At 45.1% G+C, this 27,358-nt stretch overlaps 1 protein-coding gene and 1 long non-coding RNA gene across 3 annotated transcripts in view; one reads left to right on the top strand and one right to left on the bottom strand.

The window, feature by feature from the left end:
* asic1b (acid-sensing (proton-gated) ion channel 1b) overlaps positions 1 to 27,358 on the top strand; it is a 77,201-nt gene that overhangs the window by 8,092 nt on the left and 41,751 nt on the right. The window lies entirely within an intron of this gene.
* On the bottom strand, positions 17,234 to 22,251 carry LOC133162734 (uncharacterized). The gene is made up of 4 exons (XR_009716268.1): positions 22,154 to 22,251; positions 21,891 to 22,016; positions 17,784 to 17,848; positions 17,234 to 17,513 (listed from the first exon to the last, which is right to left on the bottom strand). It is a non-coding gene; the product is annotated as an uncharacterized LOC133162734 (long non-coding RNA).

Here is a 27,358-nt window from a genome sequence, read left to right as displayed (position 1 = left end):
CCTTTCCTATTGACACACTTTTATTGAAATGAAGCAATATAACCCATTCTGGATTTTGCATCAACTCAATCCGACAAAAGTGTGGCCAATACTTGACAACTTTTGTAAGCCTAAAATTCTCTTGCCCATATCCCGTCAGGTGATATCGGAACAGTAATGCAAAATGTATTCCGGGTTGAAATATGACGAGGTGGTTGAGCATCATAAGCTTTGGCTCCAAATCTTTGGTACAGCTAAAGAACACTTTATCACTCGCTTCAAATCATCCAGCCAAGAAAAATGACCCAATGTCCAATGTATTTCCAAAAGTGGGATGATTGGCTGAGCTGCATTTTGAGGCCAAGCAGGTAGTGTGTCCGTTAGAGCCTGTTCGCTGCCCCGAAAGATGCTTACAGCTGGCTGCTGGGAGTGCACTTAATAGAGTTGTTGTGGTGACTGGCGGCACAGTCGATTTTTGTGCGTGAGCGGGCGGGCGGGCGGGCGGACAGTCCTAATACACAGCAACAGGGCTGCACGCTCACTTGCAAATTGTTTAGCTTTGGTTGTCTCACTGACCCCATTTCAAGGTGTGCAAAGTCCAGGTAATTCAAAGAAGCATTTTTCCTCCAGATTTCCTCCTCCCCTACACTCACATGACCTTTTTGGGTTCCTGAAAATTGTTCTTGGCATTTCGACTCCTCTGGCAGTCATTTCATTTCAGCCAGAAACGTCCAGTTCATCTTGTCTGAACCTGCTGCCGGGTAGAATAATGAGTCCAACCCCAATTAGTTAACAGATCATCTTATCTGGTTATCTCCCAATAGCGTGAGAAGCAAATCAAAGCCCAAAAAGCGGTTTCAAATTTTGACAGGAATATCTGGAAATTTCAACAGTAAAGGAGCAGCATCTGACAGATGCTCATTGCACTAAAGCTTTGTGAATAACAAGGGAAGCAAAGGAAAGCAAAGGAAAGCACATCCTGTCAGTGCAGTCAAGTGATTGTAATGCCTGTGTGTGTATGTGTGTGTTGCAAATCCAAATGCTGACAGTGTTTGTTTTTTTGTCATTTCAAACACAGCATCACAAACAGAAGCTCGGAGGTCCCATAGTAAATAGAGAAAGTGGAATTGTGTCCATGGCTGCATGAAAAGAGGACTTTGCTGTACAACATTTGAATGTGGCCTGAGGAAATGTCCATACTACTTATGTACTGTCAGCCTCTTAGACAGACTTGACATATAGGACAAAAGGTGCACTTTTTAAGACTATTTGACTTGGGTGTGCAGATGCCATAGTTTGGCATGGCTGTGGAAGGAGAGGTCTGCACGAGGTCTTCCGATGAACATCTGCAGAAGACTTGTGGTCATGGCATGTGTTTACAGTTCCAGGCAGTGCAGTATTTCAGAATGATCTCACATCATCAACATAACAATTGCATGCATCTTTGAACTTACTGTTTCAATGTTATTGCATAAGACTTCTGGAGTAGGGCAAACTCTATTACTTCAGTACAAACATGATTTGTTTTGTACTCTACAAGCTTAATTAGGTTGAAAAAATGATGCAAAATGATTCCTAGCGGCGAGCAGGGGCGCAGAGACTCATTTTTGTGAAGTCAAGGCAGAAAGTTTAGTTCACAAGTAATATAGAAATCTTATTCAAATCTAAGTTATGCAAAGGCGCTTGTCCTTTTGCTATTGCAACGCAGGATGGATTAGCCCAGCGCAAAGTATTCAATGCGTAGAAATAATTCAATACAAGCGAATAAAAAGGAATTTGAGCGTTTGAACGAAGCGCCGTCCGCCCGCCCGCCCGCCCGCCCGCCCGCCTTGCCTTCAGTATCCGGGCCGGAGCGTGGCGGCAGTAAAAGGGTGATTAACACTGCTGGCAGCGTTGGCTTGTTGATGCTCAAGCGTGACTTGGACCACTCCCTGCTAGTTTGTGTGCGTTCCGCTCCAAGGACGAGGCGCTGTTATCAGAACATGATCTGATGAGCTGGCTGCAGTCTGATACCGTGCCTGCATGGGCTTCTTAAATAACATAGCAACACCAGGGCATTTTGAGTCAATCAGTGGAAATCATTGTGTGTTGTGTGACCTGAGCATCTCCAAACTTAATATGTCAGGACAATGGTAACCCAAGGAGCAGAACATAACCCTTTTTCCATCCCTTAAATGAAACACACTAAGAACAGAAAGTGCAGTCAACCAAATATTTCAGAATTGGTAGGGTTGCTCAAATCACTGTCTCACATTGGCATCATTAAATAACCAGTTGATGGATATTTTCTTTTTAAATGCCTATTGTAGCATCTGATTTGTTCTGTCACCCAGATGTGATGCCTCTATGGACCAACTTGACATCCTACCATTGTTGTGCTTGTTCACAGCTATTGATTGCGCGGTGTGGGTTGAAGCGACCTCCTTCACTACCGCTTGGTCAAGTGGAATGGCACCATGTCACCGGTTGTAATGCTTGACAGGGCGCTGCGACATTTAATCGGCTTCCCATTATTCCTGCAGGAGATGCAGGGATGTGTTCTCGGGGACTGCTTCACTTCCAGTAGTATCTACGGGACTGTTTCTCGTACAGTAATAAACACGCCGTTAGTTCATATTAATAAGAAGCCTATAGCCTGGAGCGTTGCTGCAGAGGATGAAGCAAAGGAAGCAAAAAGTGAAACTATCCAAGTGAGAAGAGCGAGATGAGGAGCGGGGGGCTGATTTACAGGCTGCAGCAAAGTCTCTGAATGAAAAGAAGCACTGCAGTGAGCAAAGGACACTCGGCAGGCTCTGGTTTTTTGAGCAGACATCTGCCATCCCCGCCGCACTTTTTAGTGCACAATCGAATATGGCTCTTCAATACAAGACATCAGATGGCTGGATGAAGAAAAGTCTGTTGTTTATGTCGCCTAGATGCCAGCCAGCCAGCCAGCCAGCCATAAATCCATCTGGCTGTAGTGTGTCCTGTGCTACATCACTTATCTCAGATCAACTAGGAGAAGTTGTCACACAGGTGAAAGATGCGACAGGAGAAGCATAAGTCTCGTTTGCTCATAAAACATTGTCCCAATGGCCCCCTTTCAGATAATCTAGCTGCCAATGACGTCGGGTGAGGTTCTTAAAATGAACCGTGGACGTGGCAGAATTTGTACGATCGCATTTTTCAAGCGGGATAAAGGTCAAATATAAAGTCAGTGCAGTCGGTCAACACAAGTTTGCAGACTTTCACGAACAATCCAAAGAGTCACTCGCCGTAGGGTTGACTTTGCCCACCCTGACCATCCTTCCCCGGTAGCTGCTTGCAAGCAAGTCGGTGAAATGCAATACTCTCCCAAACATTTTTGACATTTGAAATGGAAGCCATCTATTCAAATGAACTTGCTGTGACTCAATACCCCGGGTGCTAAACATGCTGAGCGGATAGCATAGTGCCGCTGGTGCGTCATTGCAATATTGTACTCCACGGTTCACATGCTGAGATCTTAAAGACAGGAGAGCCTCATTCTCCTCCGTTGTCTCGTTTTGACGGGTGGGATGGATCTATTTTTTCAGGTTCCCCTCGGTACTCATTTGAAGTGAAAAATGTTACTGTTTGACTCGTAGACATAATAATGAGCTATTTCTTTCACGACTAGTCCGGTCCCAGCGGGCCTTTTGGGCTCCCTGTTCAACATCAGCTCCCCGATCTGGTGCAAGTTGGACTCTTGTGTAATTACCATGATGGTTCCATTTGAACTATCGGCTTTGTTTCAGCCGTCTATCGATCCTCCCGGTACATCTCCCTGCCCACTGGCCACGTCCTCCTTCCTTCATCGGTGGGAGCCAGAAGCGTTGCTAATGAGAGGCGATCGATAAAGAAAACCCAAGACTCTTGGTTTTAGATCCTGTTGCGCGCGCACACAAACGCACACAGACATACACACGCACACGCACACACTTTGAAATTAGAATTCAGGCAGTGAGGTGTTTTGAAAGGAGACTCTTGATTGGATTTTGTCCACTTGTGAGTAAGTTCAGGAACGATCGAGTGATTTGCCGGGCTAATATTTCCTTCTCCGGGAGCAACTTCTTAGCTCAATAGCCAATTAATTGTATTAGCTATTGAACACAATGACATTTGAGCAGGAAAGTCAAAACATCCTCCCACCTTTCTTTTCTTCTCCTCCATTTGCTCACAGTCGCTGATTCCATCAGACGTTTCCCTCCGCAGGCTGGATCAATCCATGTGCTGTTAGTGTACAACGAGCGGACAATGATGAAGTTAGTTAAGCCATTTGTTGAGTCCTGAATGCTTGCCGCATAAAAACAAGCCATTTTCCTTCTTTTTCTTTTGTGTTTGTCTTTGGCAATCTTCAAGCGCAACATGAAATGACCAACTTTTTGTTTGTTTTGTTTTCCAAGTCTCAGTAGATAAGGGTGATTGAAAATTTGTGTCTGGGGAGCGGTTGGCACGCAATCGTGCAATACAAAGTGAACAATGCACAGTTGAGTGGCCCGGCTGCTGTCACTTGAAATAGCCGCTGTCAATTCAAAAGAGATGTGTACGTAGGTGCCGCCTGTAGAACGCAACTTACTTTGCTCTCCTATGAACAAAAGCCTTCTTGAATTGGCCACGAAACAAAAGCGACAGTCTGCGGCAATGCAGGCCGGCGGAATGGCAGCTCATTTAAGGCATCATCTGTTTCCTGACAACACACAAATTACACAAATGACAAAGCTGATAAGTGGAGTGAGTGACTGGAGCTAATTGACTCAAGTTTGCACGCACAATATTTCTGTTAACCCAGTTGACAGAATTGTTTTTTTTCTCAGTGTGTCATTCCCTTTCGAGGTATATTTTTTCCGAAAAATGTGGTTGGAGTTTGAATCGTATGACTTTAGTGGGGATTCAAATTTAGATGATCCACCGTTGTATCTTTGAGAAAAAAAATCTTCGAAAGTCAAATAGGTTTATTTTTCCCATGCACAGATTTCATGACCAAAACAGGGAGATAGATGTGTGTAGACACTGACACTAAAAAGATTTTGAAGAATGAATTTCAGTGCTGTCGGAGAGAGAGAGAGAGAGAGAGAGAGAGAGTCTGAGCCAGATAATGCGTCCATAAAGAATCAATTATAATCACGGTGACTTTGGAGTCCAGGGGATTGCCAATGGAGGAAAGGAAAGAGCCAAGGGTTGAAGAAGATAAGAACATTAATGTGCGCCAGAGGTGGATTCCGGCTTAGCGCCGCCGAGGCTGCCTGTGGCAAGAGAAGGAAGTGGGGAAAGGGTGGGAGATTGATTGATTGATTGATTGATTGATTGACACCTAAGGTAGAATGAGAAGCAGGCCATTCTCTGCCTAGGCTGTGTTTCTGGTCACGGAAAGTGGGCCAGCCTCTGCCATAAAACGTCTTTGAGGTCCAAAGTGGTTAGCGTTAAGCACCTGCCAAGAAGTAGTTTCAAAAGGATGGGAAGCCCTGTCATGCAAAATGGTGGTTCATTGCCACCAACTTTCATATACACTCAGTAGTGGTGAAATAAATATATATATTCCCAATTGCACGTATGTACACGCACGCGCACGCACGCACGCACGCACGCACACACACACACACACACACACACACACACACACACACACGTGTGCATCACTCATCCACTCACCATTCAGGGTCATATTAATATTTTCCCTGTGTTCACCCCTTTGGTCTTTTGTTTCAACGGGCAGCCTCATTTAATTCTGCCCTACTACTTTATTAAAGTTTTGGAATTGATTAAAGAAAAATGAGAGGAAAACATGATTAATGGTTGTGGCATTTAAAGTTGGTCCCGATAATTACAGTGGCTGATTGATGACTGCGAGAGCAACTTTGCACTGTACTTTGGCAGAGGGATGCATTATTAACGACAACGAGGGCGGGTCAAAAAGCTTTTATTCGGCGCAAGGCAGGAGGAGATGCGTGTGCTGTCATCTCGGGCGCAGCGTGACGTCGTCCGGGGAGAGATGAGGTCTAAAGAAAATAGCAGGGAAGACCGCTGGGAATGGGAGTTTTCATCTTAACAGGCATTGTCTTGATTTTCTCTCTTCTCTGTCTCTCGGCCGGCCGGGTACATTCTCTTTGAACATATGCTGCCACTTTCCTTTGACCTTGCTTTGAGCAGCCTTTTATGATGGATGGTGCATGTGTCAAACTATGATGCATACACTGCATATTGGTCAAGTCACCTGTTAAAGCAATATCGGTGGTGCTGAGGAACTGTTCAAGTGAGTTGAGGAGCTCTTGTGGCAATTAAGCTTTCCATTACGCAGGGGTTTTTGGTATTGTGGCAAGGCTCACTCTTCTAAGTCCCCTAAGAACAGCACAACTGTCATCTGATGTATTAAGTAATACAATGCAATAATGGAAGAAAGCTTTAGTAGGACGGGACGATATGGCCATACACACTGTTTAGTACCTTGGTTGACGTCAGCGTTCAGTTCACGCAGGACGAGGACTAAATGCAAAACAATGCCGCTTCTTTTATAATTGACTTTAAATTCCTCCTGATAAGTTCTCCGATCAATCCAAGCTTCTTAAAAAGGTAGACTGTAATGTAATGCTTAGGCAAGCGAGCCTTCGCGCCAATAATGGAAAAGCTGATGTCAGTGACAAGTGCCCAAAAAGACGATGAATTAGAAATGAACTTTACTTTTTCAAAAAACAGGGCATTTTGAAAACAGCAGTAAAACCAGCTCCCCCCGAAAAATACCTCAACAGGTGACTTTGCGAATAGTGCATTGTGAATCGGCGCCTTCCAGTAGTATATATTTTTAATAAGGTTGAACAACATTTATTCTATGCTTCTTAGGAAAGTAGAAAATCCATCGTTTATTTGCTTTAGGGAATTTATGATGCAGATAAGTGCAACGGGAACACTTGCGACACACTGGATTATTGTGCTATAAAAACACCAATGGCATTTCTTATTGCTTTGGCCTCGTGCGGAGAGCCCCGAAGTGGCTGGCTGGCTGCAAGGAACACTTGTTTCCTTTCCAAAGACCTGGCCGTGCGTGACATCTGCTGCGTTCCGCTGTCTTTCCATGCGGAGCTTGAATACGTATTTTGCATCACAGCCTATTTGTTGATTGAATTCGGAAAATAACACCAGTGGCGGATTCCTTCTATTTTTAATAGACGTGTCACTCAACTCTCCAGCAACCTCTCAGCGCCCTTGTTATCATTTCTTTCCGCGCCAAAGCCTGAAGGAAACAGCTGATCCATTGTTTACAACATTCACTAACAGTGTCCTCGTGCAAACCTTTTGCATGCAAACCTCATGGGACCTGGAACAAGTGGTGATACGTATTTGTGCTTTTCTCATTGCTTTTGTTGCTGACGGAGGGCAAAGGTTCAAAAGGAGACGCTGAAGATATACCGTAGAACAAAAAATGCTTTCTGTTTTGGAATGACAGTCTTGTTTTGTTGCTTGAAACTTTACCGCATACCCAATGTGAACAAGTGCTACATTTCTTTCATCCTTGAACACGTTTCCATATGCTATTTCAGTTTAGAATAGCAATTAAAAATCCTGCGCTGTCAGTCAATGCGAGAACAAAATCTCCATTTAAATACTTCTTTCGGTAATAGTCAATGTTATTTTGTGTACTGCAACGGCAGTCATCAACCAAATGACTTTTTTAAATTGCATTTACGCCTGCAAAATAGTCTCCAAAGTTGAGACAGCATGCTGACGGTGCTTTCAAAGCTTGGTCACGCTCTCGCCTTTAATGCCATAACACTAAGTTGACCAAATTAGAAATGGATGTGCAAACAAGCACATAGAAACAAAGAAACAACATGAAAGCATTACTAGCGGACAAGACGCATACATATCTTGTATAAATATTTGTTCAATTTGGCAGTCTTCTGGTTGCATACAAATATGGACTTGGTGTTGCTATGGTAATAAAAGAACCACACCATCTGACCTTTTCTTAAGGCATTTCTTATCCCTAATAATACTGAGTTTCCAGTGCTTTGAAAAACTTGCAAATGAGTTGTCAGCAGTCGGGTCCAAGCACGCACGCTCAGCAGCTCAATTCATAGCCGCCTCGCGTTCCAACATGAAATATGCGCTGTCGTCCGAGCGTGCGAGGAAACGCGAAGCTCAAAGGTGCTGCAAATGATCGCTTTTCATTCGGAAGCTGAGGAGGCTGACCTGCAGGTGTTTTTTGGGGTTTTGTTTTTCAAGGCCAAGCTATTCAGGGCTTTACCTCGGCTGCTGGCAACTAAGGAGCAAAAGGAGCATCCGCCACCTCCTTTTCTTAAGCCTTCACCAACGCTTGACGAGTCTCTCTCCCAAACTCCATCTCTTTCCTATTTACTTGTGTGTTGGTCGTGAGGTTACACAGATCCATGCTTTTAATCCCAAGTGAGGGGAATTTCACGTCCAAAAGTGTTCTCGAAATGCACGGGCTGGGTTTTTGCAGCGCAAACTATTGCTTCGATTTTCTACTAGCAGCCAATTACATCTTAAGAGCACTGCGAGAACAGCTGAATGGGTAATGGACAAAACAAGTGGAAAAGAATCAGCTTTCAGCTACCACTTTGTGACATTGTATTTAGAAAATGGATAGCAGCAAGCCATGAGATAGGCTGCAGTTGTTTACGTACTTCTTTTCGAACTCTATTGAGCAAGTATCAATTTATAAGAATGTCTTTATCCTCAAAGTCTAATCCCAATTGACTGGCCATTGCTTTAAAAGCCAGTCACCCAGCAGTCACGGTTTCAATCCAATCCGGAGGGATTTGAAACATTTGTTTTACAATTTGAAATCATTTTGAAAAAATACATTTTTATAAAATGGAATTCGGGAAAACGTGTTGTCTTTTCCTGGTTCATTGACTGTTGTCCGGCTTACCGTGATTCAATGACGATGATGATGTGAATTCTGATTGCAGCTTCCACATGATGTCAACCTATTCAGCGATGGAGAACATTCCTTCCACAACAATGCTGGTTGAACATGTTGCTCATGGCTAGCAAACACAAGCCTTTTTAAAGTGTTGAGTGGTGATCCAAAGCACACATCAATAGCACTTCACTCAATACCCTGGGGAAGGGAAATAGCCGTCCGTCCCTTGTCTTCTGCAAAGATGCCATAATAGGCCGATTAATAGGCCAATTAAAAGGCTCAACCGCCGTCCGTTTGCCAAACGAGGCCGTTGAGGAAGGCAAGTGCTTTGAGCTTGCTCTGATGGAATGATGGAATTGCTCAAAGTCCATGTGAGTGGCAAATGGTGCTTTTTCAAAGCACTGCTTGTTTGATTCACTTCAGATGATATATGGACATCAATTGAACATGTAAATGCGGGAACAACCACAGATCCGTCATTTATAGTGATGATGAGGTGCAACTCTAAAAGCCATTACACCTCACTACGAGTTCTATTATCGCCGGGGACTAGTAATTGGTCCGGGCCCGGACGAAAGCGCCCGCCGCCTTTTCTTTACGGCACCTCGCCGATATGATCTGGGAGCGCACTGGTGCGAAAATCCTTGGCTTTTTACGCCCTTCTATTGTGTGGAGCGGCCAGACTGTGAGATAGCAAGAAAAAGAAGGACTTCATTTTAATGAGCTGACGAGCAGGCTGAGAATGAAATCAAACCTCATTCATGAGAATGGACTGTGCCTCTGCTCCCGTTTTTGTCCCTCCTTTTCGAAGAGAAGGAAAGCGATGAGGCTGATTTTACCTTTAAAAGGCTTGTCAGCTGAAGTGAAAGTCCCAGCCCATCCCATCACTAATTTAAGGCCGTTGATACCCGTATAAGTGGGGATTTCATCTTTATTATTCACTGATATTTAACTTTGGATGTGCTTGTCCACACAGCCTCCTCAAGGAGACGCGTGATGCCTTCTTTCACCCGAGGCATTTTTTATTCCCTCCCAAAAATAATGAGACCGTTTGAGCATGGCTGAGGAGATTCTTTGTTTATTTATTGAACATATAAACCAGGCTGAGGAAATTGTTTGTTTATTTATTTAACATTTAAACAAGTAACAGGACCTATTTCAATAGGAAATAGACAAAAATACTAAGAAACAAAAACGTGCTTTACATATTCAGAAGGGAGTACAAAAAAGCAAAAAGTGTTTGTTTTTTTTTCACACACACGTGAAAGACGTAACATTACATGGCAACGTGGTGCTTGCTCAAAAAGCGCTAATGTGTTTACAAATGAAGAGTTGCCAAAAATAGATGCATGTTGGAAAAAGTATCAGTCTGTATAGCACAAAGGCTTGTTCAAATGATAGCACGTAATCCAGGAGCACTCTTTGCTTAGCCATATAAAGGTGATACGTACTGGCAGGCAAATGAACAATCCTGCTACAAAACGAGCTGAAAGGAACCAAAGCAAAAATAGAAGCTTCGTAGTTGAAGCGTCCTTGGAGCTGACCTCACTCGTTTAGCTTTTCTTGCCGTTCTACTCCAACATTAAAAGAAGTTAGGAGCATTTCCGTATCATTTGTCATATGATCGCACTTTTTAGAGGAAAAGGAGTTGATCGAAAGTTGTAGCGCACAAGATACGTATCAGTAGGTCATCATGTTTTGTGACTTGTCAAAGTGGTGTGTGTGACAAAAAGATTAAATGACTATTTTGCTGAAGATGAAAAAAAAAAGAGAGAGAAAAAAGGTGCATTTCATCCCATCATGACTTCAGAGACTTGGCCGTCTCATCCCTGCCTTTGCTCGCTTGTCTGTCAGGAGCCGCCGGGCTTTGATATTCATTGGGTGGCGCCGTTGAGATGCACAAGAGCGTGTTAGCCGGGTCATTTTCATCTCCTCCTCTTGTTTCCTTGCCTCGTGCCTTCGCCGTTGGGTTTCGACTGGCCTCCCTCGCATGGTTTTGAAAGTGGTGGTTGTCTTCAGTTTGCCCCCCCGCCCGCCGTCCATCATCAACCTGCTCTCTTCTCTTGTAGTGTTCAGTAAGCAACGGATGTTTTTCTTCTTCTTCTATTGAAATTTCAAAGTCATCAATACAAGCATTTCATTATGCATGTCGTTTTTGAAACGTCCTTGTGAATATGGATTGGTTGCGGCAATATTCAATAGCCTTGTCTTGATGCTGGATTTGATCTTCTCGTATAGTTTCTTTTTTTTTTTCCTGGGCTAAGCAGTTGCTGCCTTGTTGGTATGTTTAACAGCATCAGTCAGTGCTATTGAGGAGCCTGGGAACGGGCTTGGCTGACTGCAGCAAGAACATTTGCTATGCACCCTCAGAGGATTGTGTCAGCACACTCTCAGAGGTCAGCATAAGAAGATGAGCCCACTCCCCACTTGGACATGAAAGCAACTTGAACAAATACATCACTCTTTTCTTTAGTTACGCAAGCGAAAATGCGTGACGCATCAGCATGTTGAGAGCTAAAAATAAGCGAGTGTCATTTTGGATGATTGTTACCTGGACGCGTCACTAAAAGCAAAAGGCCAACGTGGCTTCAAATCGATGGAGGGAGCCGATTGCTGCTCTTTTGGTTGTTTTAGGGTTATTTTTGGTCGCCAACCTTTTTTTGGCTTTCTCTTTTGTCATTTGTGGGGGTTTTTTTTCACCAGGTCTCCCATTTGCAAATTTGCTTACGTTGCATTCGTGTCCATTTTCTCTAAAACGCATTGTGTGCTGTTGTCATGGATTTGTTTGGGACAATAGTCAAATACGTACAAATGTAAGTGGAATGTTTTTAGGCAGCGTTTGATATGTGGAACGTGTGATCCTCATGACAAAACCCGAAGATAGTATGTCCCGAATTTGTGTGTTCCCCTGGTGTGGCGCGTCTGTTGGAATGACAGTGACACAAGTCTCCAATCCAGTGATAAAGGAGATGATGGAGTGAGTGTTGTGATCCAAGTGAAAGGTGTGCGTGCGTCTTGCTTTTCTTCTTTTTTCTTTTCCCAACTCTAAGCAGACATATTGAGGTCGGCAACTCAACACTTTTTAACTTATTGATGTAACTAAAAGAAATAGTGACATCTTTTTGTGGTTAGCTTCTCAGAAATCCTCCATTGAATGCCAAATTGTTGGTACACTCGCGTAAAGAATGGTTAGAAAGAATGGCAGCAAATGACTGGAGTTCAATGTATTCCTCAGAAAGCTTGGAGCAGTCTGTCAACAAGATTTGCAGCCCAGGCCAAAATACAAAGGATTAGAGATTTCCAGTTGAGTGTATCCAAAAAGGAGCAATCCAAATCAAAGTCCTCCAGTATTTTGCGGCGGCCGGCTGTGTTCATATTTGCTCAGCTGTGCAATGTTCTGTATGTTGAGAGGAACAGGTGTTGTTTGACTGGCTGGCTGGCTGGCTGGATGGCTGGATGGCTGGCTGGATGGCTGGATGGCTGGCTGGATGGCTGGATGGCTGGCTGGATGGCTGGCTGGATGGCTGGCTGGCTGGCTGGCTGGCTGGCTGGCTGGCTGGCTGGCTGGCTGGCTGGATGGCTGGCTGGCTGGCTGGCTGGCTGGCTGGCTGGCTGGCTGGCTGGCTGGCTGGCTGGATGGCTGGCTGGCTGGCTGGCTGGCTGGCTGGCTGGCTGGATGGATGGCTGGATGGATGGATGGATGGCTGGATGGATGGATGGCTGGGATGGCTGGCTGGCTGGCTGGCTGGCTGGCTGGGATGGCTGGCTGGCTGGGATGGCTGGCTGGCTGGCTGGCTGGATGCTGGCTGGCTGGATGCTGGCTGGATGCTGGCTGGCTGGCTGGATGGCTGGCTGGCTGGATGCTGGCTGGCTGGCTGGCTGGCTGGCTGGCTGGATGCTGGCTGGCTGGCTGGCTGGCTGGATGGCTGGCTGGCTGGATGGCTGGCTGGCTGGCTGGCTGGCTGGATGGCTGGCTGGCTGGCTGGCTGGCTGGCTGGCTGGCTGGCTGGCCGGCTGGCTGGCCGGCTGGCTGGCCGGCTGGCCGGCTGGCTGGCCGGCTGGCCGGCTGGCTGGCCGGCAGGCTGGCCGGCCGGCTGGCTGGCTGGCTGGCTGGCTGGCTGGCTTGCTGTCAGTCACACATGCCCTCCTGAAGCCAGGGTAGCTTCAGCTTCAAAAGTGCCAAGATGTTCCATTTTAAATCATGAATGTGCGAAATGAATAATAAATGTCAAAGTTTAGCTGAACAGGTGCAGACCTCATTTTCACTTGAGCAGCTCACAAAGAGGAAACTTCCCCCTTGCACAGAAGAGACAGTAATTAGCAACAGGAACATTGTTTACAACTAGTCTGTGGAGCGCCTTTGTGAAGTGAATCAACTTTCTATTTCAACGGGCCCAGTGGCAGGTGGCTTTGCAGTTTGGACATGGAGAGTAAACTTGTGGAAGAAGTCTGAGTCTTGAGAGGGCTCGAAAAACTCCCCCAAAAAATCATCTCTAAGTATATATGTTCATGGCTTTGTAAAAACGACAGTGCCTAGAGAGGTCAGAAGAATTGCCAAGTTGGCTGCACTGATTAGCAGCTCGCTAACGATTGAATTCTCAACTAACGACGCCAAACGGCGTCCCATGTGAATTCTCGAAGCGTTGTTTTCTGTATCAGTTTTTTGAACAATTTTTGCACATTGCGATCGAGGACCCTCCTCAACTTTCACGGACATTCAGCCTTGTCATTGCACGTCAGAACTTTCAAGTCTGATTTTAGGTCTGCACAATTGGACCGTCTCGGAATCACCCGTCCGTCCCTCTGTCCGTTGATCGGCGGGGCGTATAACATTACTCTGCGATGATCACTTGAGGGCGTGCGGCCACCGAGCGTTCACAGATTGAACTTCATTACAGTGCAGATGAAGCCAGCGGGCGGACAAAATGACAGAAGTGCTTCTAAGCATCTCAAGGGAAAATGGGGACGCACATCAGAGCAGTGTGCCATGAGGTCACACTTGTCTGCTTCCAACTTGAAAGAGAACCAAGTGGTGAACTTTAAGCAACTCCCTAAGAGTAGATTTAGCCTGCAGGTCCAAGCGCCCAATTGGGATTTAAGCCTTCTATCCGATTTTCTTTTTCCCCTATTTGAATAGTTGAAGTGACACCTTCCAGATGGCTGCAGAACTTGAATCTACAAGCGCCTTTTGGAAGAGGTTCTGCAAAGAAATCAAAAGTAGATGATGCATTTGATTCACCACTTTCTTCATCTGCGCAAATTCTAATCACATGACCACCGTTCAATTCTGCCTGCAAACAAAAGGCCAAGGAAACATAAACTCACTCCCTAATGACTGTTTCAATGAAGACGTCGCCGGTGTTTTAATCAAGGCTCCGAGAAGACCACAGAGACGTTCTGAGGAACTTCTTATTCTTCACAACGGCATTTGTGTGTGCATGGTGCTAAAGTAGCATTTGCTAACTCCTCTACAATCACTCTGTTTATGAAGGCAGGTCATTGTTTTTCCAACTTGTGGACGAGCAGACCCATAGACCCAGGTAGTATGGAGATGTATTTGCATGCAGATGAGCACTTAAATGGCAGACCAATGAAGGCATGAATGAGTAAACAGCGCAAGCTCATTTCAGTCAAATATGCCCCAAGTCAGGGCCTGCTTTATTTATCTTGGTGGGCCGAGATTAGGAAGTTTGGAGGAAGTGTGCGGCCAATCTATAAGCAGGTGTGTGTTTCTCCAGAAAGTCCAGTAATGGATTGATTTTCTTTGCATGCGTCTGTCATTTTTGCTTGTGGAATAGGGGCCACGATCCCTTGCCATGAGGAGAAGAATTACAAACCCCATTGAGGTTGAGCAATTCCCTTTCTTTTTAATGGATTTGCGTGGATCCTTCAATCAATTGAAGGGGTCCGGGCGAATGCTCATTTTTCATATTCACATGTCATGCGGCATTACCAACGGAAGCTTTGGGTATTTTCTGGAATAGGCGGCTTGCACTTCATGCGCGGTGGAAAGTATACAACAGCTGTCAAACTGTGCCACGGATTTTACTTTCTGCATTGGACAAAAAGTAATGAGCGCTCATTTTAGGTTCATTCGAAAATTTCACCTGGAAACTAAATATGCATAATTAAATGGGGGGTATATCAATAGCAGCACACAAAGCCTCCATCCGTGCGGCCTTCACCTTGGGACCTCAGCCATCTCAACACTGCTTCCCCATGTACACCATTGCGTCTGCTCGCATTGCATCAACATTTCCTCTTCCTGCCTGACATTATGTTGTGCAACTTTCTCATCTACCTTCTGCTCATCTCCCTCAAGCTTGCTTGCTTGCCTTCCACCACACACACATCTAAGTTTGATATCGTAAAAAGATGTTTCTGCCTAATGCTATGGAATAACCAAAGGTTTGCCGGTTTAGTGTCGCCCATTCGCGGAAAATACGTACCGGCTTCTGATTGGGGCCCATTGGAGCAAAATTGTCATCCATAAAAAGGTTGCGTCAAACTAAAATAACAGATTTATTTATTGTTCACTTCCAGTCTGTATTTATGAGATATTTTCTGTGAAAATGTGGCTAATGGTGTACGGGGACGTTCGCTGGACGAGCGCAGGCAGCGTGGAATCGATCGGAAGCGCTACTTTTTGAAAAAACACGTTATACTGAGGCCCCTTAAGAAGAGCAGCATTTGTCCAAAGATGAATGACAAACAAGCGTTCGGAGACGGCCTTCGCACTGCCGTTTCTCGGGTGATCATTTTGAAGGCTCCTTTTTATGGCAGGAGACATCTGTTAGTTGGGACGTTAACCTTCCCCTGAACCTGTTTTGATGTTTCTAAAGTTCACAGTGGTTCACACAACTTTTCTTTGCTTGCACTTTGTCATTTCATCTCATCTCATCTTCCGACTCCTTTTCACTCAGCTCACCTCTTTGTTCCGTTTTGGACCAAATTGTAGCAGAATGACGGGAATATAAAAGCATGGAGGAAAGGTGATGTGAAGCATACCACATCATGGAACTTTGCACCTCTTTTACTATCTACGTATGTGAGTTTTCAGTCCAAGTGCTGTGAGTTGACCACCTACCCGTTAGTTTCATTTGCACATGCGCAATGCCAGGCACAGGTTGAAATGGTCCCGCAGCTCTCGGACTCCACCTTGTTGTGACAGTGATTGATTGGAATGCTGATACTGTGCAACCATTAGCTTTTTATCATCGGTCCCCTAGCCACACATGCTTTATCAAAATACGTACTCCTTCTTCTATATTTATCTTGAGCATTTTTCCCTTCCTAACTCAAAGGCCTCCCCCGAGACACGTGAGAAGCCGTAATCGAATTTCTCCTGTCGTCAATCATGAAGGAGGGGGCGGTGAAGGAAGTATTCCTCCCGCAGAAAACACTTCAGTCCTTGTAGGGAATTTGGGGCTATTTTGCAATTGAAACGAGAGGATCTTTCAATTTCGGGAAAGGCGCAATGGATTGGAATTCAAAAGAATAGTCCTCCATCCTCGTTGAATTAAGAAGCGGGAGGTGATCAGAAATCATCATCTCTGCTTTACTACTGCTGTGTAGGAAATTTGAAATCTGTGAGCCTCGATTGTTGTCTTAGCTGGTGCCAGTAGGACAAAGCAGGAGCACTCAGAATATTGTGAAAAAACAATTGCATCCATCCAATCATCCATCCATCCATCCATCCATCCATCCATCCATCCATCCATCCATCCATCCATCCATCCATCCATCCATCCATCCAACCATCCAACCATCCAACCATCCATCCATCCATCCATCCATCCATCCATCCATCCATCCATCCATCCAACCATCCGTCCACAAGGGAAGGCTTTCAACCTGGTAGCCATCATTGCCAGGGATTTATTGTCCGTCTTTTATCAAGCGCCACTTGCCGTGGGTCCAATTGAACATTGGCAGCGTATACTCTCCAATGGCTGCTTTTGCCGGTGTCTGTCCAGCTGCAGCAGTATGCTGCCTGCGATTCAGTCTGCATTAGCCACTGGGCTACAGCAACCCCTTGTTATAAGGACCTCCATCCACACTTTGTGTCTTTAGTCGTGACGTCACATGTAAGCTGGGTGCCACTTACCAGATAGCACTGGATAGAAGAAGGAATCAAAAGCCAAAGCTGCTTAGGCTGCTAGGAGTTTAGTTGGATCAGACTCTCATCAGGTAACTCACCTTTTCTTTTGCTAAACACTTGGAAAACTGGCTTTGGGATGCATTTGCTTGGCGTGTTCTCTCCGCCGCTACGTTGTTCTAAACACTCATTGACAAGAATACAGTGGACCAAGCACAGCCGCAAACTCACAAATAATTGACACTGCCTGGAAGAGATTATATTGGCCTTCATTAATAGTTTATTCGTCCACGATCACCCAAAACTCTCATTGCCTTCTTGAGACGTTTGTTTTGCCGTGTCGATTTTGGGGCTTGTGATAGACTTGTGATATCAGAGTTCTGTTTGAAGTTCCCGTTTCCTCTTCAATACATAACCAATTGTTCCTTGTTGTTGACAGGAGCAAAGCAGTCTGCATATTGTCATTGTGGCATTTCTTGCAGTTTGTGTCTTTTCCATCCATCTGGCAGTTGTTCTCCACCCCCATGGGAATGGCTGTTTGGTTTGCCTCCCCACCTGTAAAGTGTACAGATGCTGCTTTGACGGGCACTCACTCACTCTTGCAGACGTTTGGCCATGAGGCGGCACTCCGTCTGCTTCACTCTTCATCTCGGGAAATATTTTGAGAGAGCGTGTGTGGGTGTGTGACAAAACTGTGTGTTTTGTGCTGTGCGCGTGTGTCTGCCCGTGTCTGATTGTCTGCTCGACCATGTCGCAGGCAGGCAGGCAGGCAGGCAGGCAGGCGGCGGTGATGGATGGTGCTACGTAACTGATGTGATTAATTACCCGGCTGGTCTCATACTATGCTGTGTGGTGGTGACGTAGCAGGAGTTGGAGTAGCAAACGATCCTCTGCAACAAATACATGCAAAGGATGATGCAAGGTTTGTATTACTCCTGAAATGTAGAAGGCATCAATCTGGTAATTCGGATATAAACTCGGATCTGGTTTTTCTTTTTTTTCTTCTCAAATTCTGGAACTTCTGTAATGTGTGTGGAGGGGAATAAAAAGTTCATCCATTTTTGCCATCAGGATTGACCTACTTAATAATTCATCTAATACATTTATTGACAATTGCATTGTATTTACAAGCCATAATTGGTAGGAAACAACCAAAAGACGCTTTTGTGGCTTCCTCTATCTCTTCTCTTCCCAACCATGGAAGCCAAGCAATTGAAAATGATGAATAGCATTCAATTAAGGCTCAGCTTTGTGAGGTAGTCTTTGCATTTTTTCAATAAGGGAGGGGCGGGGACAAATGCTTCCCCAAAATGGCAGCTCTTGGAAAGGGCCCCTCGATAATTGTATTGGCAACATTGTAGCATTTGTCAAAAGCCTCTTGAATACTGCTCAGTGCGATTGGCTTGCTAATGAATGTAATTCTTTACGACAGAAGGTTCACTGTGCAAACAACCTTGGGCCCATTCTGGAATGACAGGACTTTTTTTATTTTTTTTGTTTGTTCATTTGCCTGCTTGGTAGTAGTTGAATTTCCTTTTTTTTTTTTTTTTTTGCTACCCAGCTCCGTTCCTCATTAATATGACTCGGTGCAAAGCCTCGCGGGTCACCTTGAAGAGAATTGCTTTTTTGCACCGTTTGATTTAGGTCTTTTAAATACCCCAAAGCTCTCCATCAACCTGGCTGGGAATGACATTTCATGAAGCGGAATGAACGTCATGCGTTGGATGTCGTAAATACCGACGAGACTGACGGCTTGATGTTTGGTGTTGGCTCCGCTTACTTGTTTTGCCCAAACTTTTCCGAATGCCCGAGGCCAACAACGGCTGTGTCGGGAACTGGACCACCATTGTTTGAACCGATAGATATGTGACAGAGCTGAAGCTTTTTTGTTATTTCTATGCACCAGCCTCTACTCCTGCTGAGAGGAGCAAGATGAGGTGGCTCAGGCATCTGATTAGGATGCCTCCTGGACACCTCCCCGGTGAGATGCTCCGGGCATATCCCACCGGCAGGAGACCCCAGGGATGAGCCAGGACACGGCAAAGAGACTAGGTCTCCTGGCTGGCCTGGGAACACCTTGAGATCCCGCTGAAAGAATTGGCTGGGGAAGTGGTCATCAAAAAGTCCAACCTTCTTTGGTGCTGTTGCAAAAACAAATTGGACACCATCATGCTTTGAAGTGCAAACCTCCAAATTGATACCTGAAAGAGGAGTGGCTATATGCTTGATTGTGAAAGAAAAAGACCTTGGACTCGGATCCCAATGCTGTCGGGGGTATGGAGCGTGCCAAGTGGCTTGCCATTTACTTGCTATCACGCTCAGCAAATGTTCCACCGAGAGGCGACGCGGTGTGATTTCACACTTTCCAAAAACACTCACTCCAACAGCAATTTATTCAAGGTTTGTCTTTATTCTCACCTCATCAGAAATGTGTTGGTCTGCGAGATGATTCCCCGTCGCCGAGCATTCCATTATTTTGGCCTCCATTCTAGTTGGTGTCGTATTGATTTAAGCTTTGCCCACCCGCTCTTAAGTGTAGCCATCCAATCATCTTGACTTTGCACATATCGCGCGCGAGCGTCTCCCTGGCAGAGTTGTTGACCTTTGTAAACGTAGATTCATTCGCCCTGCAGGCAGTCATGACCGCCAGAACATGCCGGACCTATTAGCAGGCTTTCCGAGCCCTGGCAACAAAAGCAAAGCATTGCACAAATGCAGCTATCAGGCCACTGAGTCCATACTGTATCGCCCCCCCCCCCCCCCCCCCCCCCAATCTCATGTTTGGAAAAGAGTTACCATGCAGAAGCTTCTGGAAAAAGAGAATCACGCCTGAACTGCGACCATATGGAATGGGGGAAATGGACTTTTTAATTGCTTGCTTGTAAGCAAACCGTTGGATTTGTGGAGTGCCTGGCCATCCTCAAGTGTGAAAGTCAACAACTGATTGTCATCTGCCTGCACAGTTCTGAAAATGTGAGTGAGCTTTTCTCCATGGTTTGTGCTGGGTGTAACAGTGGCTCAAACTATCTGTCTTTAACATGCATAGCGCTTCACCGCAATGCATACTACAAACTAGCATGAAACATCACACACACACACACACACACACTGTTATGTATGGCCCATTAACACCCAGTAATAAGCTTGGATCATCCTTTTTAACTGCTGTGTTGCATCTGTTGCCTCTTTGCTTTGTTGTCGGTTCTGGCCATGTTGGTTGTATGATGTGGTGAGGAGGCGGGTGGACGTTTGTGGTCGGTCGGTCGGTCGGTCGGTCGGTCAGTGAGAGAAAGTAACAGGTTTTAGCCATTCCCTGGGGACTAAGCCACATTTAGTTTCACCATTATTCTCAGCAGCCTGCACAACGGCAACCTGCTGCCTTGGTGCTATGGCAACACACAACGGGGAGAGAGCCAGAGCTAAATAGATGCTTACTCCCAAATGGAGATGATGTCCTCATCAAATGTTTGCTGCGTTTCTGCTCAATACTGCCTTTGAAATGTTGCAGCTGAGAGTGAAAGCATCTCAAATGAATCTGGCTTGCTTTACCTAGAGGTCAAAGGTTCTCACACTTTTTGGACCAAATCCACCTCAAAAATACGTTTAGTCAATGAAATGTCACGAGCAAATCTCATTCAAACGTTATCCTTGTGTGTTGTGCTATTCCATCATCATTGTGTGTTGTGCTATTCCATTTTGTTGCCTCCCTCCTGACTCCAAATCTTTTTGGCCTCCTTGAAGCTGCGTGTCTATTCATTGATTTTGGCATTTGAGAAATGAGCCTCGGCCTTGGCAAACCCGGTTTGAATCACAATCCTTTCAAGTCCCCGCGCCATATTTACGAGTCTGTTTATGCATTTTATACTACTCATTCCTCCATTTGCCTTTACTCATCTCATTTTTAATAGAATTGTCAGCGGCGAGTGGCCGTGGGAGCTCCCATAAGAGCAAATAAACGGTGTCCATAGTCAGCTTTGTGCATCAGACGCGAGCGGATGTTGTATTTGGCTTCAACAGGCTTAGCATGCTGGTCTAACCATCTGCATTTGGCTGATAGATATTCATTCTTTGATACATACAAGGCTTGCCCTCTCATCATTTGCCGGGGAAAAATGTGGATAGCCACGCAATGTTCTTTCTCAGACCTTTATCACTTTGGCACTCGGTCACAGATCAGACGAAGGATTTCATTTTATTTGCTATAGGCTGGCAGAAAGGCAGCGAGTTCATCCACTTGCTGAATGAGGTTATTTTCTATATAGTATTTACCTTGCGCACAAAATGCCGCGCATCATCCATCCATCCATCCATCCACAGTCGGCTCCATCAGCGGGAAGGCATTTAAGGTGCAAAGGCAGTGGTAAAGGCTTTGCATCATTGGTGCCTGCAGAGATGCTTTACACAACTCATCATTTACTTTGACCCTCCGGCGAAATGCTGCTGGCCGCTCCAATATGTTTCAGGGAGATGGGGATGAAATGCAGCTTCTACTTTCTAGCTCTGCCTCTCTGATCTCACTTTGAGGGAAGACAATCTGGTCAATGGCCAGGTGATCCTTTCATAACAAAGAAAAGGTGTTTAAATGTTTTGAACAGTGACGCCAGTTCTATGACTGAGCATTTAAGATATGACTTTGCCCAATAACGTTGAAGCCCTAACCCAACTCTCATATTTTCCTCCTCTGGCTAGGCTACGTTCAGACTGCAGGCCAATAATTATACGCACAGATCGGAGGCTTTTTTGCGAGCAACATTTCACTTCAAACACAGTAAGAAAGCTGCCATCTTGGGAATGCATTTGTGAGCGAGCGAGCGCCCCAGGGTTCAAGCTCCAGCCGAGCGAGGCTGACCTTTTAAAAACGCCAGTCGTCGACGCCAACAATGATCTTTTATTGGTGTGGGTGAAAAGGCCAGGGAGACTATAACAGCTCACCTGTTGTGCCAATAAGCACATCACGACACATCTGTAAAAGTCAGCCGACTGCGCCGCTCGATACTGCTCCCAGGTGCCACTTAGCCAGCCGGATCTGCTTCCGCTGGCCCTGAAAACAGCCACCACCTGCTGGAAGGTCATTTGGACTGGGACTAGATCTCGGCCCACTGGCTTTTGGACTGCCATTGATTTCTGAGCAAGTCCCACAGCTTCAAACAGCTCACAGCTTTAGAAATCAGGCCTAATATTTGCATTTTTCTCACCTTTGGATGGAATTTAGCAGAGTCCACATTGTGGCATGTCCATAAGAAAATATCCTGTCGTCTGGTGTGCGTTAAGCGAGAGTTTTTGCTTTCCCCCCATCTGCTCGGAAAATGATTGAGGCTGGCAAAAACATGCGTGTGTCCGTGGAGATTAGTTTGTGGGGGTGGTTTGCTCATCTGGAATAAATCCCACACCGTAAGAGCGGCGAGAACATATTGGTTTTGTTTCTTTTTCTTCCTTGTCATGCGTGTGGTCTCTGACAGTACAGTATGCACCCTGCTATTGAGCACTGACTGACAATGCCAAGGTCAATATTGCCTTTGTCAGAAAAAGTCTGTTGGAAAATGGAGAAATAGTGTCGTGGATTTCGTGTGATTCAGTCACGTCTTGACATTTTTGCTAGTATATAGCCATCAGTTTATTCTGCGCGACACATAGAGAAGACTGGAGAATTCAAAGAAAACAAACAAATAAATAAAAAGACAATGCCGAACTAATTACAATGTGGCAATCTGCCCAAATACACAAAGTGCAAATGACGCCTAATCTCCATAAACAAAGCACATTATCACTCGCTGCAAATGAGGTTTAGGAAAGGGAGGCTTTTCTCCTCTGCTGCCAGCCGGATGAGAAACATTCTCCTGGTTTTCATTAGCAGACAAAAGTGCCTTTAGGGCTCAGCCGCATTTTTCAAAACTTGTTGGCCTTTTCTGTGCATCCTACACATTCATAATGGAGTGATTGTACATGTGTGACAATGACAAGAAAGATCTATTCGATCCTATATTCTTTCACCTACAAGTTTTTGGAGTGAGGGTTTTGTTTTGGGTTTTTTTTTGCTTGGCCGCTTTCAGACAGTCCATTCAAAACACTCCCAAGGACAAGCACATGCTCAAGCTGGAGTCACAATTGCTGACGTCCGTCCGGTAAGCACATGCTCAAGCTGGAGTCCCAATTCCTGACGTCCGTTGCTCGGATACGCTGCCACACAAATAAACACAAACACTTTGACCAACGTTCTTTATATTGCTTTTCTGTTTGCTATTTTTATTTTAAAACCAACAACATCTTGTGAATTCTTTTGCAGGGATTTGACACATTCATGGCAGTTTCATTCATTTCAATTGGAAACATCCTAGTTCATTTAGTCAACAAATGAATCTCTTAAGGCACCATTATGTTTTGTGGGATTTGCAAAACGAGTAGGGATGAAATATCCCTAAAATGATTCATCCTTTTCTCATTCACCTGGCGCGCTATCTTGTATTACTCACTCCTGAGTGTGGCTAGGATGATTTTGATGCTGCGGCAATAGTCACTGTCAGCCAATTAATCAAGAAAAGAGCTCCGCCGCTGTTCTGGTGTGTTTCCTGACCCGTCCGTCCGCTCTGCCTTGTCCTGACTTGGCCCTCCCTCATATATCGACAGCGACTGAGTGGGTGGCTCCGGAAAGGTCCCGCTGCCAGCGAACGCCACGTTGTCCGGGCAAACATTGTTTTTTTGGGGTTGTTATTTATTTATTAATTTGTTTTCAATAAAAAATGTCATTTTCCCATTTCCGAATATTCAGCCACAAACGATGATTCATTATGAAGTAAAGGTCTTATTTTTCATGATTCAATTGAATTGTGTGTCCATCTGCTAGTCTGATGTCACTTTCATTTTTGTGTGTACAGTTTCTGTTGCTGATGAAGACAAATGTAGTGGTGAGCAAGGGGTGAAAGGTGTTTCCGCTAGATCTTTCCAGATGAATGCCTTGTTTAACCATCTGATAAACAATCACACACACACAGTCAGTCAGTCTCCCAGCGTCGGCTTGTATTAAAGGTCATCTGCGCTGAGAGCTTTCATTGTCATTTGTCTTTGCGTGGCAAAAGGTCATTGGGGCGGCGGATCGGTGAATGGACTTGCAGTTCAGGCGGGCGGGCCCACTGACCCATTCGTCTTCATTCAAAACGAGTTTGTCACTTGTGGCGTGTGAGCCAATCTAAGTGTCATCTCCACTTGTAGGGCAGGCATTTGCTTTTTGGAAGATGAATAGTGGCTGAAATTACACGCGGGCCTGCTACCTTGGTCCAATGTGAATCAAAGCGGAAGACCGTTTGGAAAAGATGATTGTCAATGATTGTCTATCTTTCATGAAGTTACGTAGCTGTATCTTTGACCAAGTCTCAAAATCTGACCTGCTACTCCTGGCTTGACGTCTTACTCGGTCTTAAAACCTGATCTAGTCTCAGAATACAATTGTTAATCCTTGATTTGAAACTTAAAGTGCTCACCCTACCACAGGTGTGTTCCACAGGGCTCCATTTTAGAGCTCCTGCTGGTCTTCATTGATTCCTCGTACTGGATCCATGAGCATGGTCTTTTTCGTGTTAATGTATAACACGTTCTTAATGTCAAATGGATTAGAATATTGTGTTGACAGGCTGTCGGTCATGTTTCCAATGTACCAGGAACGCATTATCTCCTACTTCTCCGAACGGGGAGTAGCCAGCCGTGGCAGCTCTGGTTGCAAAGTAGCTTCTTGTATTCCTCCGTATGGTCTGCAAAGCTAATGTCTCCGCAATTCCAAGTTGAGATGTACTCCCGATGTAAATTGTGTGCCCTTGCGGAGCCTATTTCTACGCTAAGAGTCGCGCCTATTACTTTGACGACCGTCAACTGTAAAGCGTGAAGAAAGTTGACATCATCTGACATGGAGATGTACTAATAGGGCTGGAGTACCGGGCCATGTGATTACAATTAGTCGCCACTCGTGTTGCATTAGCGCGTGTCCTTTTGATTGATTGATTACAATTTTCTCAGTATAACTGCTGGTTGATTCCGTTTTTTTTTTAGCTGAAAGTAAAATTGAAACGTGGCATCCATTTAGTTAGGGCGACTATTTGAAGAAATACTGGATGTATTGTATTGTATCCTGCTGTGAGCAGACTTCTAAAAGTATTGGGTTTGAGAAAGTACATTGATTGCATAGCCAGTGAAGGTTTTTCCGCTTGGATTGGCTGCGGCTCGAACAACCTCTATCTTCAGCTTGTGCTTGGCCAGCGTGCTAAACTTTCTTTGCATTTTTGCCAGTCTTTAAAATCCACACTTGTTCGTCTGCTGTGTTGCTCACAAACTATACGTGCAAGAAGAACACACGTTTCCTCTTCAACAAGGACAGATTGAGGCTGAAGCACCAATAATATGGAGTCTTTTTGAAAGGTGTTCAGCTTATCCTTCTCATTCACTTGTGACCATGTGTGTGTGTGTGTGTGTTCACTGCAAATATCACAGAGCCTGGACTTTAATTATGTTGGAATGCGCTGCTGATTATCTGAGAAGCTGTCAGCGTTGAGAAATTTGCCAAGGCACGCCACCTGCTGTGAGATGGAGGCAATATTTGTCTTGATCGTCAGCACGCCGGCGGCAGCGACGGACGAGAAAATGATGGCCACCATTTCCTCTGTAGTATGTCAATGCGGCATAGTCGGCATATTAACTCAACGAGTAGGACAAATAAAAAGAAGAGTCCCCAGCTGAGGTGTGAAGAAGCGAGTGGAAGCCACAGAGTAGCTGCAAGGGCGTGCGCCCCCCCCGCCCGCCGAACCGGCCCGCCCCCCCGCCGGCCGCAATCGATGGCTAAAGGGCAAGGCGTCGTCCTCCCACTTTAATCACCGTCTTAACCTTCAGCGTCTGCAGACCTTACCTGCATGCCTGCAAGCTCCATCTTGTTTGGAGGTGTGTCTTTGTGAAAAATCAATGACTTGATGGCCTATGATAGATGATCAAAAAGGAGCTCTTTGTGTAAGCACAATAGTCAACAACTCGAACAAACAGACAGAGACACATTTCTGAGGTTCAAATTTGGAATAGCCCATTCCATAACAATATGGCCATCACTATGTGGGCCCAAGTTCATTTCAATACATTTCAAAAAATGAACTGGCAGAGTTTCCTTCTTTTTTCCCTACCAGGGAGTGCATTGGTAACTTTTGATATTGTGACCATAAGTTTTTAAAAAATGACTTGGGCAGTTACGCTAATGCTATATTTGATTGTAGCACATCTTTAATTGTAACACATTCCAACATAATGCACGTTTGTTGCATCTAGACAAATTGGAGTTTGAGTGAGTGAATATTGTTACAAAAACACACATACGCACTCTTAGTTTGGCTGATTCATAAGTTTGAATACCATGAAACATTTCTCCTTCCAAGGGTTTCTTTCCCCTCCTCCGTCCCGCTTCCATTTGTCTTGCCCTTTTGTTGTTGTTGTTTCTGGTCTCGGCCTCGGCAATCATTCTTCCTCACAGAAGCGAGCGGCCCGGCCCAGCCCGGCCATCGGGCTGCGCTCGCTCATACCGTCCTGCCGTTTGGAGAAGACGCTATTTAATGAGCCCTGCGTCTGTGGCGCTTGGCCCAAGGCCGTCCATTCCCTCCCTGTTGGCATTTCCGTCGCTCGCTGCCATTATTCCCTTCTCTCTCTTTTATTTCTTTTTTTTTCTTCTTCCGTCAAGCTTCGCTGTTCACTCTCCATCCGGCTGGAGACATGAAGTGTTACTTACTTATTTTTCTTTCATCTGATGGTGTCCATTGCCTGGCTGAAATTGGCCAAGAAGTCAAAATGGTCTGAAGACCTCCGGCAGCATTTTGGGGAAAATGGCCCATCTGGCTTTAATAGGGGGACATTTTATCACTGGACGCTATTCCATCACTTCAGTGTGGACCTTCATTACATGGGGTTTGGGAGATGTCAGAGCCATTCATTTCCGAGAAAAAAAAAAGAAAATCACAGTGACATAATAACACACCTAAAGCAGGATGTACGGTCGGGCCAAGTTTGAGTATTTTCCCCTCCATATGGCCAATTATGGCACGTCTAAAACCAAATCTCTTGAGATATGTACTATAAACCCTGTATCACAAAAATGATCAATTAACGTTAAACGTATTCGATATTGATCATTTGCCCCTTTGCCCCATTGTATGGATCCCGGGAAATGGAAGAGGGATGATTGATGTTTTCTTTTTCTTGTCTCTGTGTTCTTTTGGTTCTAAAAAGTGCATCAAGAGGTCTAATGCAAGCATTCATTTACTTTGATTGAACTATCGGAGAATAAATAATGACTGGATCTTTTCTTCCAATGCAGGCTAGGCATACCTATGATCTAATTAGTCTCTGCAAGAGAAGAATTCCTCAAAAGAAATGGTTTGTGG

Source organism: Syngnathus typhle, linkage group LG11 (genome assembly GCF_033458585.1).
Source record: "Syngnathus typhle isolate RoL2023-S1 ecotype Sweden linkage group LG11, RoL_Styp_1.0, whole genome shotgun sequence".
Taxonomy (NCBI): Eukaryota; Metazoa; Chordata; class Actinopteri; order Syngnathiformes; family Syngnathidae; genus Syngnathus; species Syngnathus typhle.
The sequence above is the reverse complement of the archived record's forward strand: the minus strand, read 5'-3'. Positions and strand labels throughout refer to the sequence as shown.